This window comes from Crocodylus siamensis, chromosome 3 (genome assembly GCF_052110815.1).
Source record: "Crocodylus siamensis isolate JL-2025a chromosome 3, ASM5211081v1, whole genome shotgun sequence".
NCBI lineage: Eukaryota > Metazoa > Chordata > Crocodylia > Crocodylidae > Crocodylus > Crocodylus siamensis.
Window position 1 is genome coordinate 140,008,897 of NC_143397.1, and position 12,783 is coordinate 140,021,679.

The following is a 12,783-nucleotide window of genomic DNA, read 5'->3' on the forward strand; positions in this document are numbered from 1 at the left end:
CAGCAGCTGTTTCTGAAGGTGCCTGTCTTCATGCTAGAGTGCAATCTATTAACCACAAATTCCCAAAATCCTAAGTGTTAGAAACTGAAGCGACTTCAAAACACAACTTCCCCCAACTCTTGCAAAGAGAAGGCTCCTAGAAAACACTGACAAAACTTTTTCTCATTCTTTTCCTACTTGCACTCTCCTCTGCAGGAGGTGCTACAGCCCCATATTTAGGTCTTAATTAAATTTAATATTGCTCAAACCAGGTTTTAAAAACACCATTTTTAAATACAGCTCCTGGCCCAAAATCAATGTGGCTATAGAACAATAGATACATTTGTTCTAACTGCAGATAGGTTTCATAACGTTGCTTATAAAATGTGAATTGTTTCCTTAAATTCATCCAGTTGTGATGGTTCTATACTGTAACTTTTTGCAATTCATGCTGCAATTTTCCCCTCCACTTAATAAAAACTCACAGAGCTGAAAATGCTTACAGTGGTACCTATATCTCAGGCTAAACAAAGTATCTGTTCTTAGTTTTAAAATTATATTTACTTTGACATTTTATCTTTCCATAATGCAAGAGGGCTTCAATTTCTTGGTATCATTCTCCACTTCCCATGCCCCTTTTCTGTCAACTCAGAGAACTGCTAACCAACAGATTCCATAATAAGATAGGCATTTCTGTTCCTATCAACACGGTAGTAATTTAAGTACTTGCTGCCCATTACTGCTAATGGGAGCTAAAAGTATAGAGACCCCATAATTCCATACCCTGCCCCCAGTTGATCCAATGATTTATATCAGATGTCCCATTAATATTGTGCATGCATAACACATGAAGGAAAATGGGAAGTTTAGGGAAAATCTAATGTAATTCACATTCTATCCCAAACTTCATGGGACACTAACCATGCAGAGAAAATGCCTTTACAGGGAATATATATAAATGCATAGAGCAATATTCAATAGGACAGTATAAGAGAGAACCAAGCAGGTTTTCCAAATAAGAGTTCATTCTACCCCCTTCTACCAATAATAAAAGTTGAAAGCAAATGAACAGTAAAGATTCACAAACAGTGAAATGGCTCTGTCAGCAAGTCACAAGCAATCAACATATCTGTCTCAATAAAGTCAGTCTTATGGCAATATGGAATTTTAGAAAGAAAAATAAAAACAAAATGAGATTCCTCAGCAGAACATTTTCAGTTTGGTTTCCTTTATTTCACTCTTTAGTAAACTTTTTTTACCATATTTCTTAACTAGTCAGTTCTTATTTCATATATCTCCATCCTGCAGCTCACAAAAGGTGGATCAAAGTTGTGCTTCTTACAGAACCCCCGTGACATTAACCAGCCTCTCTACTGGCTCACCAGTCTGCTGCCATGTTGTAACTTACAGGATCAAGTCCCTAGGTTGCCTTTTTAGACAATCAAATGCTTAGGATAACTCATGTACAAGTTTTTCCTAGGCAGTCCTAGGCATAAGAAAAATCCACAAATTTCAATTAATACGTTTCCTGATATTCATAGAGTCATAGAAAATTAGGGTTGGAAGGTACCTCAGGAAGTCATCTAATTTAACCCTCTACACAAAGCAGGGCCATCCCCAACTAGATCATCCTAGCCAATGCTTAGTCTAGCTGGGTCTTAAAAACCTCCAAAAATGGAAAGTCTACAATCTCTCTGGGTAACCTGTTCCAATGCTTTACTACCCTTGTCATGAGAACATTTTTTCTTGCATCTAATCTAAGCTTCCCTTGCTGCAACTTGAGACCATTGTTCCTTGTTCTGTTCATCTGCCACCACTGAGAACAGTTTAGCTCAGAGGTAGACAACGTTTTTGGCCAGTGATGAAAAAGCTGTAATGTCTACCTTGTAACATGGTGGAATACCAGCATGTTAGAAAAACAAAACCGAGGCAGGGAGCACATGGCAGGGCGCACTGCATATTGATATAGTTAATAATCGTAATTGTTGCAATTTTTTTTTTTTTTTTACAGTAAATACTAGGTTTTCTAAAAATTCTAAAACTGGTAACAATAAATAAAAATTCATATACTACCTTTGTTCTTGTGTATTCTTTTTTGTTAAGCATGTTGTAATGAGAGAGACAGAGAGAAAGAAGAAAAAAGGAGCGAACGAGAGAGAGAAGAAAAAGAGGAGAGCAGAGACAGAGAAAAGAGAAAAAAGGTGAGAAGAGAGAAAAGAAAGAAAGAGGTAAGGAAAGCAAAAAGAAACAAAAAAGGAGAGAAAGCTAGAAATAGAAAACAGGAGAGAAGAGAGATTAGAGAGTAAAAAAGAAAGGAGACAAAAAGGAAAGAAAACAGGAAAGAAAAAAGAAGAGAAGAGATAGAGGGGATAAAAAGAAGGGAGATAAAAAGAGAGCAAAAAAGAAAGGAAAAAGGAGAGAAAAAGACGACAAGAAAAAGAAGAAAAGAGAGAGAAAAAGAAGAGAGGAAAAAAGGAAAGAGAGAAAGAGGATGTGCCTTTGTCACCAATGTCTCCCACCACTACCGGCTGCAGCTGGGGCCTGCCCATCCAGAGCAGTGTCCGAGGCAGTGACACCCCAGCAGCAGCCATCAAGGCCAGGGGGCTCATGCCTCCCAGATGGTTTCAGGGTGAAGTCTCAGGCAGACAGTCCCACATCCAGCCTAGGCAGCAGCAGCACCAAGGTGCCAAGAACCAGGGACAGGATCTAGACAGCACAGGGAAAAGCAGGCGCAGAGGGAGGCACCATGGGCAGGAGGGCTCATCTAGCCCCTTGGGAAGGCAGGGCCAGGCAGGAAGTGAGGGCTGCCCCAGGACTCCATAGGCTTGGGCCACAGCAGGAGGGTGGGGCCACCCACTGGCACCCAAGGTGGGGCCAACCTTGGGCTGCGCAGCTCTGCAGGCATGGGGCACAACCACCCTGCCTCCTGGCCGGGGCAGGACACTGGGCTTGGGGGGCTTCTGGCTTCATGTTCAGCCTTCCTGCATGCTGGGCACAGCGCAAGTAGGACAGAGCTGCCCCCAGTGCAAGGGTGTGGCTACAGGAGCCCGCCAGGACCCAGAAACAATCACTGTAGCTTCCTTAGCCTGCCCAAGCACCAGCCTTGCCCACCTGCTGCTCCCCTCCAGGGGCTGGAGCTAGGGCCAGGGCAGGTGCTGCACAGGGCTGCTGAGCTGCAGGCCCGCAGCCAGCTCGGCTCTGAGCACGAGGCCCTTGCACCAGGGGTCACTCTGCCCCACTTGTGCTGTGCCTGGCACACAAGGAGGTTGAGCCTGGAGCCCCCCCAAGTCCAGCATCCTGCCCTGGCCAGGCAGCATCCCCTCATGGGCAGGGCAGCTGCGTCCCATACCTGCGGAGCTGCGTGGGCCAGGCCAGGCCGGGCCCCACCTCAGGTGCCGCTGAGCGCCCCCGCCCACCTACCCATCAGCCAGCTGAGGCCCAAGCCTGCAGAGCTGTGGGGCAGCCCCGCTTCCTGCCCTCCCAAGGGGATGGCTAAGCCGGCCTGCCCATGGCTCCTCCCCCCATGCCTACTTCACCCCATGCCGCCTGGACCCTGCCCCAAGCACCTGGCCTCAGTGCTCAGCACCCCAGTGCTGCATCCACCCAGGCGGGATGGGGCCCCAGGCTCACCCACTCTTTGGGAGCCTCCAGCTCAGCAGCCCTCCACAGTGCCCACCCGCAGCTCCCCTCCAGGGGCTGGACCAGGCCAGGCTGGAGGACACAGCTGGGGGCAGGGGGCAGGGTCAGCAGAACTTGGACAGCATCCATGCCTGCATTCCCCTGCCCTCGCCCCTGGTGCCTGCCGCAGTGCTGAGACCTATGGCTGCTCTGGAGAGCAGCAAATTAAAAAAAAAAAAATTAAACAATTTCCCCACACATCTCCTGGGAAAATGTCTCTGCATGCTACTAACTGGAGCATGCCAGGAGTTGCCTATCCTTGGTCTAGCTCCAAACACTCTGGGACCTCCCTTCAGGTAGTTGAAGGCTGCTACTAAATCCCCCCTAGGCTTCTCTCTTGCAGACCAAATAAGCCCTGTTCCCTCAGCCTCTTCTCATAAGTCAGGTGCCCCAGCCCCTTAATCATTTTAATTGCCTTCCCTGGACTTTCTCCAATTCACCCACATCCTGTGGTCATCATCACTTCCCTCAATCTGCTGGCAACGCTCCTACTAACACAGCTCAGTATGCTGTTAGCCTTCTTGGCAACAAGGGCACACTGTTGGTTCATATTCAGTTATTGTCCACTGTAACCCCCAGGTCCCCTTTTGCAGAGCTGCTGCTTAGCCTGTACCAGTGCATGGAATTGTTCATTCCCAAGTGCAGGACTTTGCACTTCTCTTTGTTGAACCTCATGAGATTTCTTTTGGTCTGATCCTCCAATTTGTCAAGTTTTCTCTGAATCCTAGCCCTATCCACCAGTATACCTATTACTCCCCCCAGCTTGGTGTCATCTGTAAACTTGTGAGGGTGGATTCTGTCAAAGATCAAAGTCTTTGATTTCAGATGCCGATGGCAAAAGGTCAGATGGCAAAAGGTCAGAAGTTAACACAACAAACTCTGTAATTATAATTTATCCCTCTGTATTAACAGTGCTGCATATACACACCCCTATCTGTGCCTCATTTTAAATCACCTGAGTTCCCACACAAGAGAAAGACACTAACCTTGAACAAATTGCAGCTTGGTACCGTGACGTCAAAAAAAGATATTGGTACCCATGGTGACCAGATAAAAATGAAACTACTTTAGTGAAGTTGTAAAATTAAATAATATACTATGCGCGCCATCCTGTGACCAAACAGGACCAGTACCACCCAAGTAAAAATAACCCCCCTTTTTCTGAAACCTGAGCAAACAAAGAAAGCACAAGTGCCAACTCATTAATTATTCATGCCTAGTGTATAGTAATTGATCACCTTTGTCAAGTATAACTTTGAAAGAACTTCCGCCCAAGGCAGAGAACTGTGTATACGCTCAAGAAGAACAGATCGTGCACAAATATTATCTCTCCGCCTACGTATCTTTCTGGCATATCTCTGTCTTGCCGACCCATTTATCTCTCTATCTCTGTCGTAATCTTTCTTATCCAGAGCTCTCGGTAATCTGCAGACTGCAACAGCTTGTGTGAATTGCTCGGAATCTGTAACAAGCAACTCTCTTACCCACCCTGTAAATGCTGGGTAACATGATATCTGCATGCTGTAACTGAATAAATCAACTCCTCTCCCTACGCTGCAGCACATCAGTAGCATAAGTAAAATAAACCTTTTGTATAACCATACGCTGTGTTTAAATCCTCTGACTCCTGCTCACCATTATCACCCACCTGTCCGGTTATAAATCCCCCTCCTCGCGCCAAGCCGGTCGTGCCGACCCAGGCTCACAGGTCAAGGGTGCACCGGCATTAGGGGCGCAACAGATTCCATCCCATTTTCCAGGTCATTGATGAAGCTATTGAACAAAACCAGCCCCACGACTGACACCACTTGAGACATGGGGCACTCCACTTGAGACTGACTGGCAATTAGACATCAAGCCATTGATTATTACCCTCTGAGCCTAACTATCCAGTCAGTTTTCTATCTACCTTACAGTCCATTCATCCAATCTGTGTGTCCTTAGTTTGCATGTGAAAATGTTGTGGGAGACCAGATCAAATGCCTTGCTCAAGTCAAGGTGCATCAAGTCCACTGGTCTCCCCGCATACACAGAGCCAGTCATCTCATCATAGAAAGCAGTCAGGTTGGTCAGGCATGACTTACCCTTGGTGAATGCATGCCAACTTCTCCTAATCACCTTCTCCTCCTTCAAGTGCTTAGAAATGTATTCCTTGAGAACATGATCCATGATTTTTGCAGGGACTGAGGTGAGGCTGAATAGTTTGAGTTTCCCTCTTTTTTCTCTTCCTTAAAGATGAGCACTATATTTGTCCTTTTCTAATCATCTAGGACCTCCCCGATCGTCACGAATTTTCAAAGATGATGGCCAGCAGCTCTGCAATTGCATCAGCCAACTCCCTCAGCACCCTCGGGTGCATCACATCTGACCCAACGGACTTGTATACGTTCAGCTTTTCTAAATAGTCTCTAACCTGTTTTTTCACCACTGTTGGCTTCTCACCGTCTCACCAAATTATGCTGTCAAGTGGAGTAGTTTGGGACCTGACTTTGACTGTGAAGATTGATGTGAAAAAGGCACTGAGCACTTCAGCCTTTTCCATATCATCTGTCATAAGGTTGCCTCCCCCATTCAGTAAGGGGCCCAAACTTTCCCTGATCTTCCCTTTGTTGCTGACATACTTGTAGAAACCCTTCACATCCCTTGCTAGTTGCAACTCCGATTGTGCTCTGGCCTTCCTGTGCAACTATTAAACTTATAAGGATTAGAATAGCAGAGTTACAACTATTTTATACATACTCCTGAAATGTGTCACACTCAGTGTAAAATAAACTTCTGAATTATATTTCAGTCCTACCTAGGGAGGTTTAAAACTACAAGAAATAAGATTCTCTCAAAATGAGAAAGAACATTCAAGCAGAGGAAGGATTTGTTAAGTAGTTTATAAAATTCTTTATATTAAAATTCTGTCTACACTTGTTAAAGATAGACCAAGTTGTAATATGTATCAATCTTACCTGTGTTGATGGGATCAGGTTTTGTTCTAATTACATGATACAACATGGTTCTGTAAAAGTTAAAGGACTAAAATATAATATGCTCAGAATTGTTGTATTGCATTATAAGTGTGCAAGTGTCACAACATTATCATGGCAATACCACATTTAATCATGTGTGAATAATATTAAAAGGGGCTCTTAACACCTTTTTCAGTTTTGTCAAAGAGTTTATGATTTGAGATCCCAATCAAGTCAGGGAAAGGGTATCACAAATAGTACCAAAAGCTCTCTCTTCTTCTGGTCTTTCTGTCAGAGAACTTAGAAAAGTCTGAGAGCACCATAACACAAACAACAAAAGTATCCTTCACCTTTGTTTTTACTGCTGGAAAAAAATAGCTCTCACCCAGGAGTGGCAAGACTCCTCAATTCAGCAAGCTACAGCAGCTGTTAGTTTATAAATCTAGCCATACAGTGCTTTAGGACAAGGTACAGACATTACACTTTTATTGGTGTACATGATCAAAAACCAGTCTACACCTATAAGAGAACAGAAGTTCAGTACACAAAACTGGTCTACACCCATAACAGAAAAGAAGTTTGGCGCACACACTGGATTCTGCCATTTTTAAACTAAGATTTGCACCCCCTTCCCAAAGAGCAAACGTGTGTTCTGGTCGTAGAATGCTTCCTCATGCTGATGTGCTTTAATCCAGGTTCAGAGGAAGAAGAACGGCGTAACAGGACTTAAAAGGGCTTTCAAGAAGCAACAGATTTTAATTACTGCATAGAACTCTTCTGTGGCCTCAGATGCCTGAAATTAATATTTACTTCCAACGCCAGCCTTAGTGAAAAAGTATGTTGAACTCCACCCATGTTATCTTTAACCAACTACTGTAGTCACGTGAAGCTGTACATTCTACCCTTCACAAAACTAAAAAACAAGAAAAAAACTCCACACCTTTTCAGCCAGGATATAATATTCTCACAAGCTGGCGCAAGATACAGCAAGCCAAGGAAAGAGAAAAAATAAAGAATCATATCTTTATTATTAATGAAGTGCACTTAAAGTCATCATACCTCAAGGCTCCACCTGACAGAATAATATTCAATAAACATTGCATTCCTTTATGTATGAGGACTGTCTGGGGGTAAAATTTGTCTCTTGCTGCTTCTTTACAACCATTTGGGGAACTGCGGTCTGAGACACTAAAGAATCAAGTTCCACACACAGCCTGCAGGCTCACTCACTGGGGATTTTGAAATGAGAAGTGAGAACAATAAGAAGACCAGGGTCAAATAAACTCAACAAAAAGAGGAGACAATAAAGAGAAAAAAGTAAATCACTTAAATGAAGAGAAACCAGACCCTGAAAGGTCTTAAATGTTAGTCATTTACAATCAATAAAAAAAACTACATAGGGACTCTGAGAAAAGAAATCATAATAAGTATAATGCTTTCCTGTGCTTAGTGCAAGTCAGTGTAAGCAACAGGTTTTAAATCAAGGGTGGCTTGGATATTATAGTAATTGACTAGAAAAAGAAAAATTTATGAACTATTGGTCTACACCACCATGAGAGACTGAATATATTTCACTGAACTTTCTAGATAAACATACCAAGGGAAGGGAGCGAAAGAGCTACTTACCTTGCAAACATAACCAGCAAAAACTTGGGCTGAGAATTTATATATCTTCACTAAACAATATCCTTCTCCCTGTTCATACTTCCAGGAAACCATCACAACCAAAACAGGGATGCCAATGTAAGAAGAAGGCAGCGTTGCTTACTTGAAAATAACTCTTTTATATACTACATATTATATAATCTCCTGGTCCCTGACACTTTTAGGGCTGTAGTGAAGTATCTGTCTGGTTTAGATCATAACCTCCACAAGAAACAGACTGTACACACTAATATGATCTGTACTGCTCAGTACCCAGATAGCAATTAATACAATTAAATCAAATGAACACCAATTTTCACAAATATTATTGCAATGACTCTAATTAAGAAATAATAAGATAGACACTAAGGTGCTTAGAAACATTAGCGATGAAGAAATTATGGTATTTTGACGGATTAAAAAAGATTCAAATGAAATGCAAAGAAAAATTAAAGCAGTCCTAACATTTTGCAAATTATCTTAAATTGATTATTTGCACTCCAAATCTGATTTTGTCCACTCTGAATAAGAGAGAGACTACCAGACAGCATATCCAAGAGAAATAAAAGGAATATGAATGTACAGATCCCCTCTGTAAAAGTAATAAACTGTAATGATCATAAGTAAGAGGAAACAAAGCAAGTTCAGTGCCAAATACGATCCCAAGCAGAATTTGGAAGAATATCTGCGTAAAAAAAAAAAGCCTAAATCCACACTAATATTTCTGGAACGGGAAGGTCTTAATTTGTTTTCTTGAACAATGATTCTCAACCAGGGTAGTGCAGCAACCTGGGATGCCCTGAGATCCTTTCAAGGATCCTTTGGAGGTGTGCAAACATGATTCACAAAATAAACCCAAACATTTCAAACAGGAATCCACTGTGTTAAAAACATTCTGACCTGTTGTGGCCTTTGTGTTCTTTGCAACAGAAGAAATGCTCTATTGTTTTTCTGTAGTCTGAAAAACAAGTGGAAACTGAGAGCTGGCATTATCTGAAGGGTGCCCTTAGCCTAAGAAGGTAAAGGACCACTGCTTTAGAGAATCCTCCGTTAAACTTCAGCCTCTGTATCTAATCATGGGAGAGGTCATTAAAGCACAGATCCACAAAGACACTTAAGCATAGCATCACCACACATAAAATACAGCCTCCCAGCAAAAGGAATAGAATTCACAAACCCATCTTAGGCATCTAAGGGGAGAATTATGCATCTAAAAATGGAGGAAGGAATGATGCTCAATCAGCCAAAAGACAGAGAAACTGGTTCAAAATGCTACTTCTCTCCAAGACTTAAGTGCCTACCTAGAGACATAAGCAGGAATCCTGGTTTTCTCTGTTTAAAAATCAAAAATTCTCTGATAAACCACCATACACAGATTTCCCAATTTAAAAACCCAAATCTGTGTTTTTCCATTATTCAAATGAAATGCCACTATATATATAGGTATCAGTTTAACACAATATTTTATTGATATATTTAGAATTTTAAAACTAGTTGGAAGCCTACCAGTGCTTCAGTCATTAGGATAAAATAAATTATAAATGCCTATATATTTTGGTATTTGATTTTGGGCTTTTTATCATGGAAAATCAGAGTTCCCCCTACCCCTTTCCTCACCAGGATGTGGGTCCACCCGCAGCTGCTCCCCCCACCCCTTTGTGGCATTGAGGAGTCTTGATATGCCAGTGCCCTGCCCCTGCCCCTCATTTCCAAGCCACAGCCCCCTCAGGCCTGCTGGTGCCCCTCACTCCTAACTCACTGCCCCCAGCACATGAGCAAGGGAGTGGGTATGGGGGGGAAGTGGGGTGTGGGCACAGGCAACACATTGAGGGTGGGAGGCACAGGTAATGTTTGCGGTGGGGGGAACTTGCCCCCCAAAGATTTCTGTGCCCACAGTGAGGTATGGGGTTGCAGCCAGGCCAGACCAGCTTCCAAAGAGCTGCCTCTGCGGCCCAGTGGGGGGACCTGGCATGGGAGGGAGTGCCGCAGCACCACGGCCACAATCTGAGGTGCCCCCTGCCTGCCCTGTACCAGTGGGGGCCACAACTCCGCATCACTGCTGTGCCTCACCTTGGCAGCCATGGTGACATGACACTTCCTCCTGCACTGGGTCCCTCCCCTGCACCAAGGAGGTGGCTCCTCCAGAGTTGGTCCAGCCCTGTGCCCCATTGTGGGCAAAGAAATTTTAGGGGACACATGCCCCCCCCACATTAGCTGTGCCCCCTCCCACCCTACCCCCAACATGTGGCCTGTGCCCCTCCCCCTGCCCAATGAGTGGCCTGTTCCTCCTCTCCCCTCCGCCCAATGTGTGGCCTGTGCCTTCCTGATCCCCAACCCCACTCTCACAGACTTACCTGCAGAGAGCTGCAGGAGCTGCTCTCCAAGCTGCCTGGCTGCCACTTGCATATGCGTGCGTGCCCATGCATGTGGCACCCTCTGCCTTGCTCACTCTTCTCCCACTCCTGCCAGTCAGCCAGAAGCAGTCCCTTGCAGGCTGCAAGTGTGCCAACCTGCAAGGGGACCCTGCTGTTTCCCATGTGTTCTTTCTTTAAAAGGGGAAAATCTATGATTTTCTCCTTGAAAAGAGAAAATCCACATTTTTCTCCATTAAAGGAGAAAATGTGTGTTCTTCCACAGCAACCCAATAACCCGGATTCCTGGACATGAGTTAGACACCTATATGTGCCTGAGATTTACAGTTTGAAACTTATTCCTGCACTTCATCAGCTAAACTGACCCTTTGGGTACAGAAAACACATTTGCTTCTTTCTTTCACAAAACAAACAGGAGAACAGATACCCAGTGTTTACAAAGGAATCTAGCAGTCAAACTGCCTTCCCAGGAAATAGGAGATGTGAGTTTTACACCATTCCCAGCCTAGGGGCATTCAGATCTATTCATTTCACCTCCTAAGAATGGGGTCTAAGCACCAGAGTACAGACTAGGCTTGGAATGAGGCTGTTTTACATCCTACTTGTTGACACTGTGCCACTATGCAGAAAGGAAAGCAAGATTCACAGGGCCAGAGACAGAAAAACCAATACAGCTCTATAATCCAGTGAAAAGAAAGAGAGAGAGGCATGGGTTTCAGCCCATCTCCAACACTGCATATATATTTTGGTACATGACACTCTAAGGCCAAAGGACTAAGTAGTCCCTGGCACCTACGGATACCCTGCCATATAAATAGGTAGTCAGGATTTCTGTAGATTGTTTATTTCAATTTAGGTGCCTAAATTCTGCCCAAGGTGCATTTTACGTGACTACGTGATTTTTCTCGTCACATCATAAGTCACTTATGGAGACAGAACCTGGTTCTCTCATACGTCAAAGGAAGGCAAAAATCAAGGTAAGTAAAGGGTCAGATTCTGCCACCCTCCACTTATCTTGAGCCTCACTATTTCTTTCAACATGGTACAAGAGATGAAGAAACCATTAACTTGATATCAAGGGCAAAGTTAGAAGTCTAGCACGATCTTTGTTGGCAGCAAGCTCTCTTAAAATGAGGAGGGACTTTGCTTCTTATTTAAAAAGAAGCAACTGAGAATGAGGGTCCTTGAAGGTGTGAGCTATAGAAACAGAAACACTTACTTCCAAAGAAAGGTGTTCTCTTGTGTCTGCAAGCTTTGGTCAGGGTGTTCTTCTGATCTTGCCTTTCCTTCAGAACGCCTGACACATGAGTTTGGGTATAACCTCCTCTGGAGATGAGAACCTATAGAATGGAAGACCAAAAAATAAATAGTCTTCTGTAGCCATGATAAGGAAAATACAGACTATTACCTGCACTTCTCTGTCCTTATGCTCCTTAGAGATCGCCCATACCCTCAGAGATCCTTCCTAAAATCACAGGCATCACGACCACGAATGCTTCAAGTTCCACAACAGCCTTAAAAGTGATATTGAATAGAGCGGTAAAACTAAAATATGGTTTAAATCTTATAATTACAATATTCACTGAATGCTTGGGACACAAAATATTGTTTTCCTGATTTAAAAAATGAAATCCTTTTAAATTTAGATAGAAACCCAAGAATTGGTGGTTGTCCAGATGAGAGAAGAATCATGATTTCTGACATTTTACCATGAAAAACAGGCATAGTACTGTCTGGTTTTGCTACCAGATTAGAGTATCCGCTAGATAACAGAAATATCATGAATCAAACTCAGCTGCCACAATACCTCTAAGAAGCAGGGATATAAAAAGTTAAATTTTTAATCATTTAATCAATAAGTGCAGTAATAACCAGTTACCTTACCAGTTATTCTTTAACTCTGGGTGGGCACAGTCTATCAGGGAAGAGGGGGAAGGGAAGCTGCACAGTACAGGTGCACCGACATATTGGTTTGATATCGGATCGGCACCAATATGAAGAAAATTTACTATAATGGAAATTGGCATGAAGTGGCTGATAATTTGGCCAATAAATGCCCATGCATGTGCACAGGCACAGTGCAGCACATAGGCAGTGAGCACAGCCCAGCAGCTTAGAGAGCTGTGTGCAGCTGGTAAGTTTGTTGTGGTGGA

General features: G+C 43.6%; 1 protein-coding gene across 3 annotated transcripts in view; it reads right to left on the bottom strand.

Annotated features, from left to right (window-relative positions):
* The window catches only part of FARS2 (phenylalanyl-tRNA synthetase 2, mitochondrial), a 423,711-nt gene that overhangs the window by 400,780 nt on the left and 10,148 nt on the right, over window positions 1-12,783 (bottom strand). For all 3 annotated transcript variants that reach the window (XM_090039337.1, XM_090039340.1, XM_090039339.1), the window contains exon 2: window positions 11,850-11,970. The gene's annotated coding sequence lies outside the window, so the exon portion shown is untranslated. The remainder of the gene's footprint in view (window positions 1-11,849; window positions 11,971-12,783) is intronic.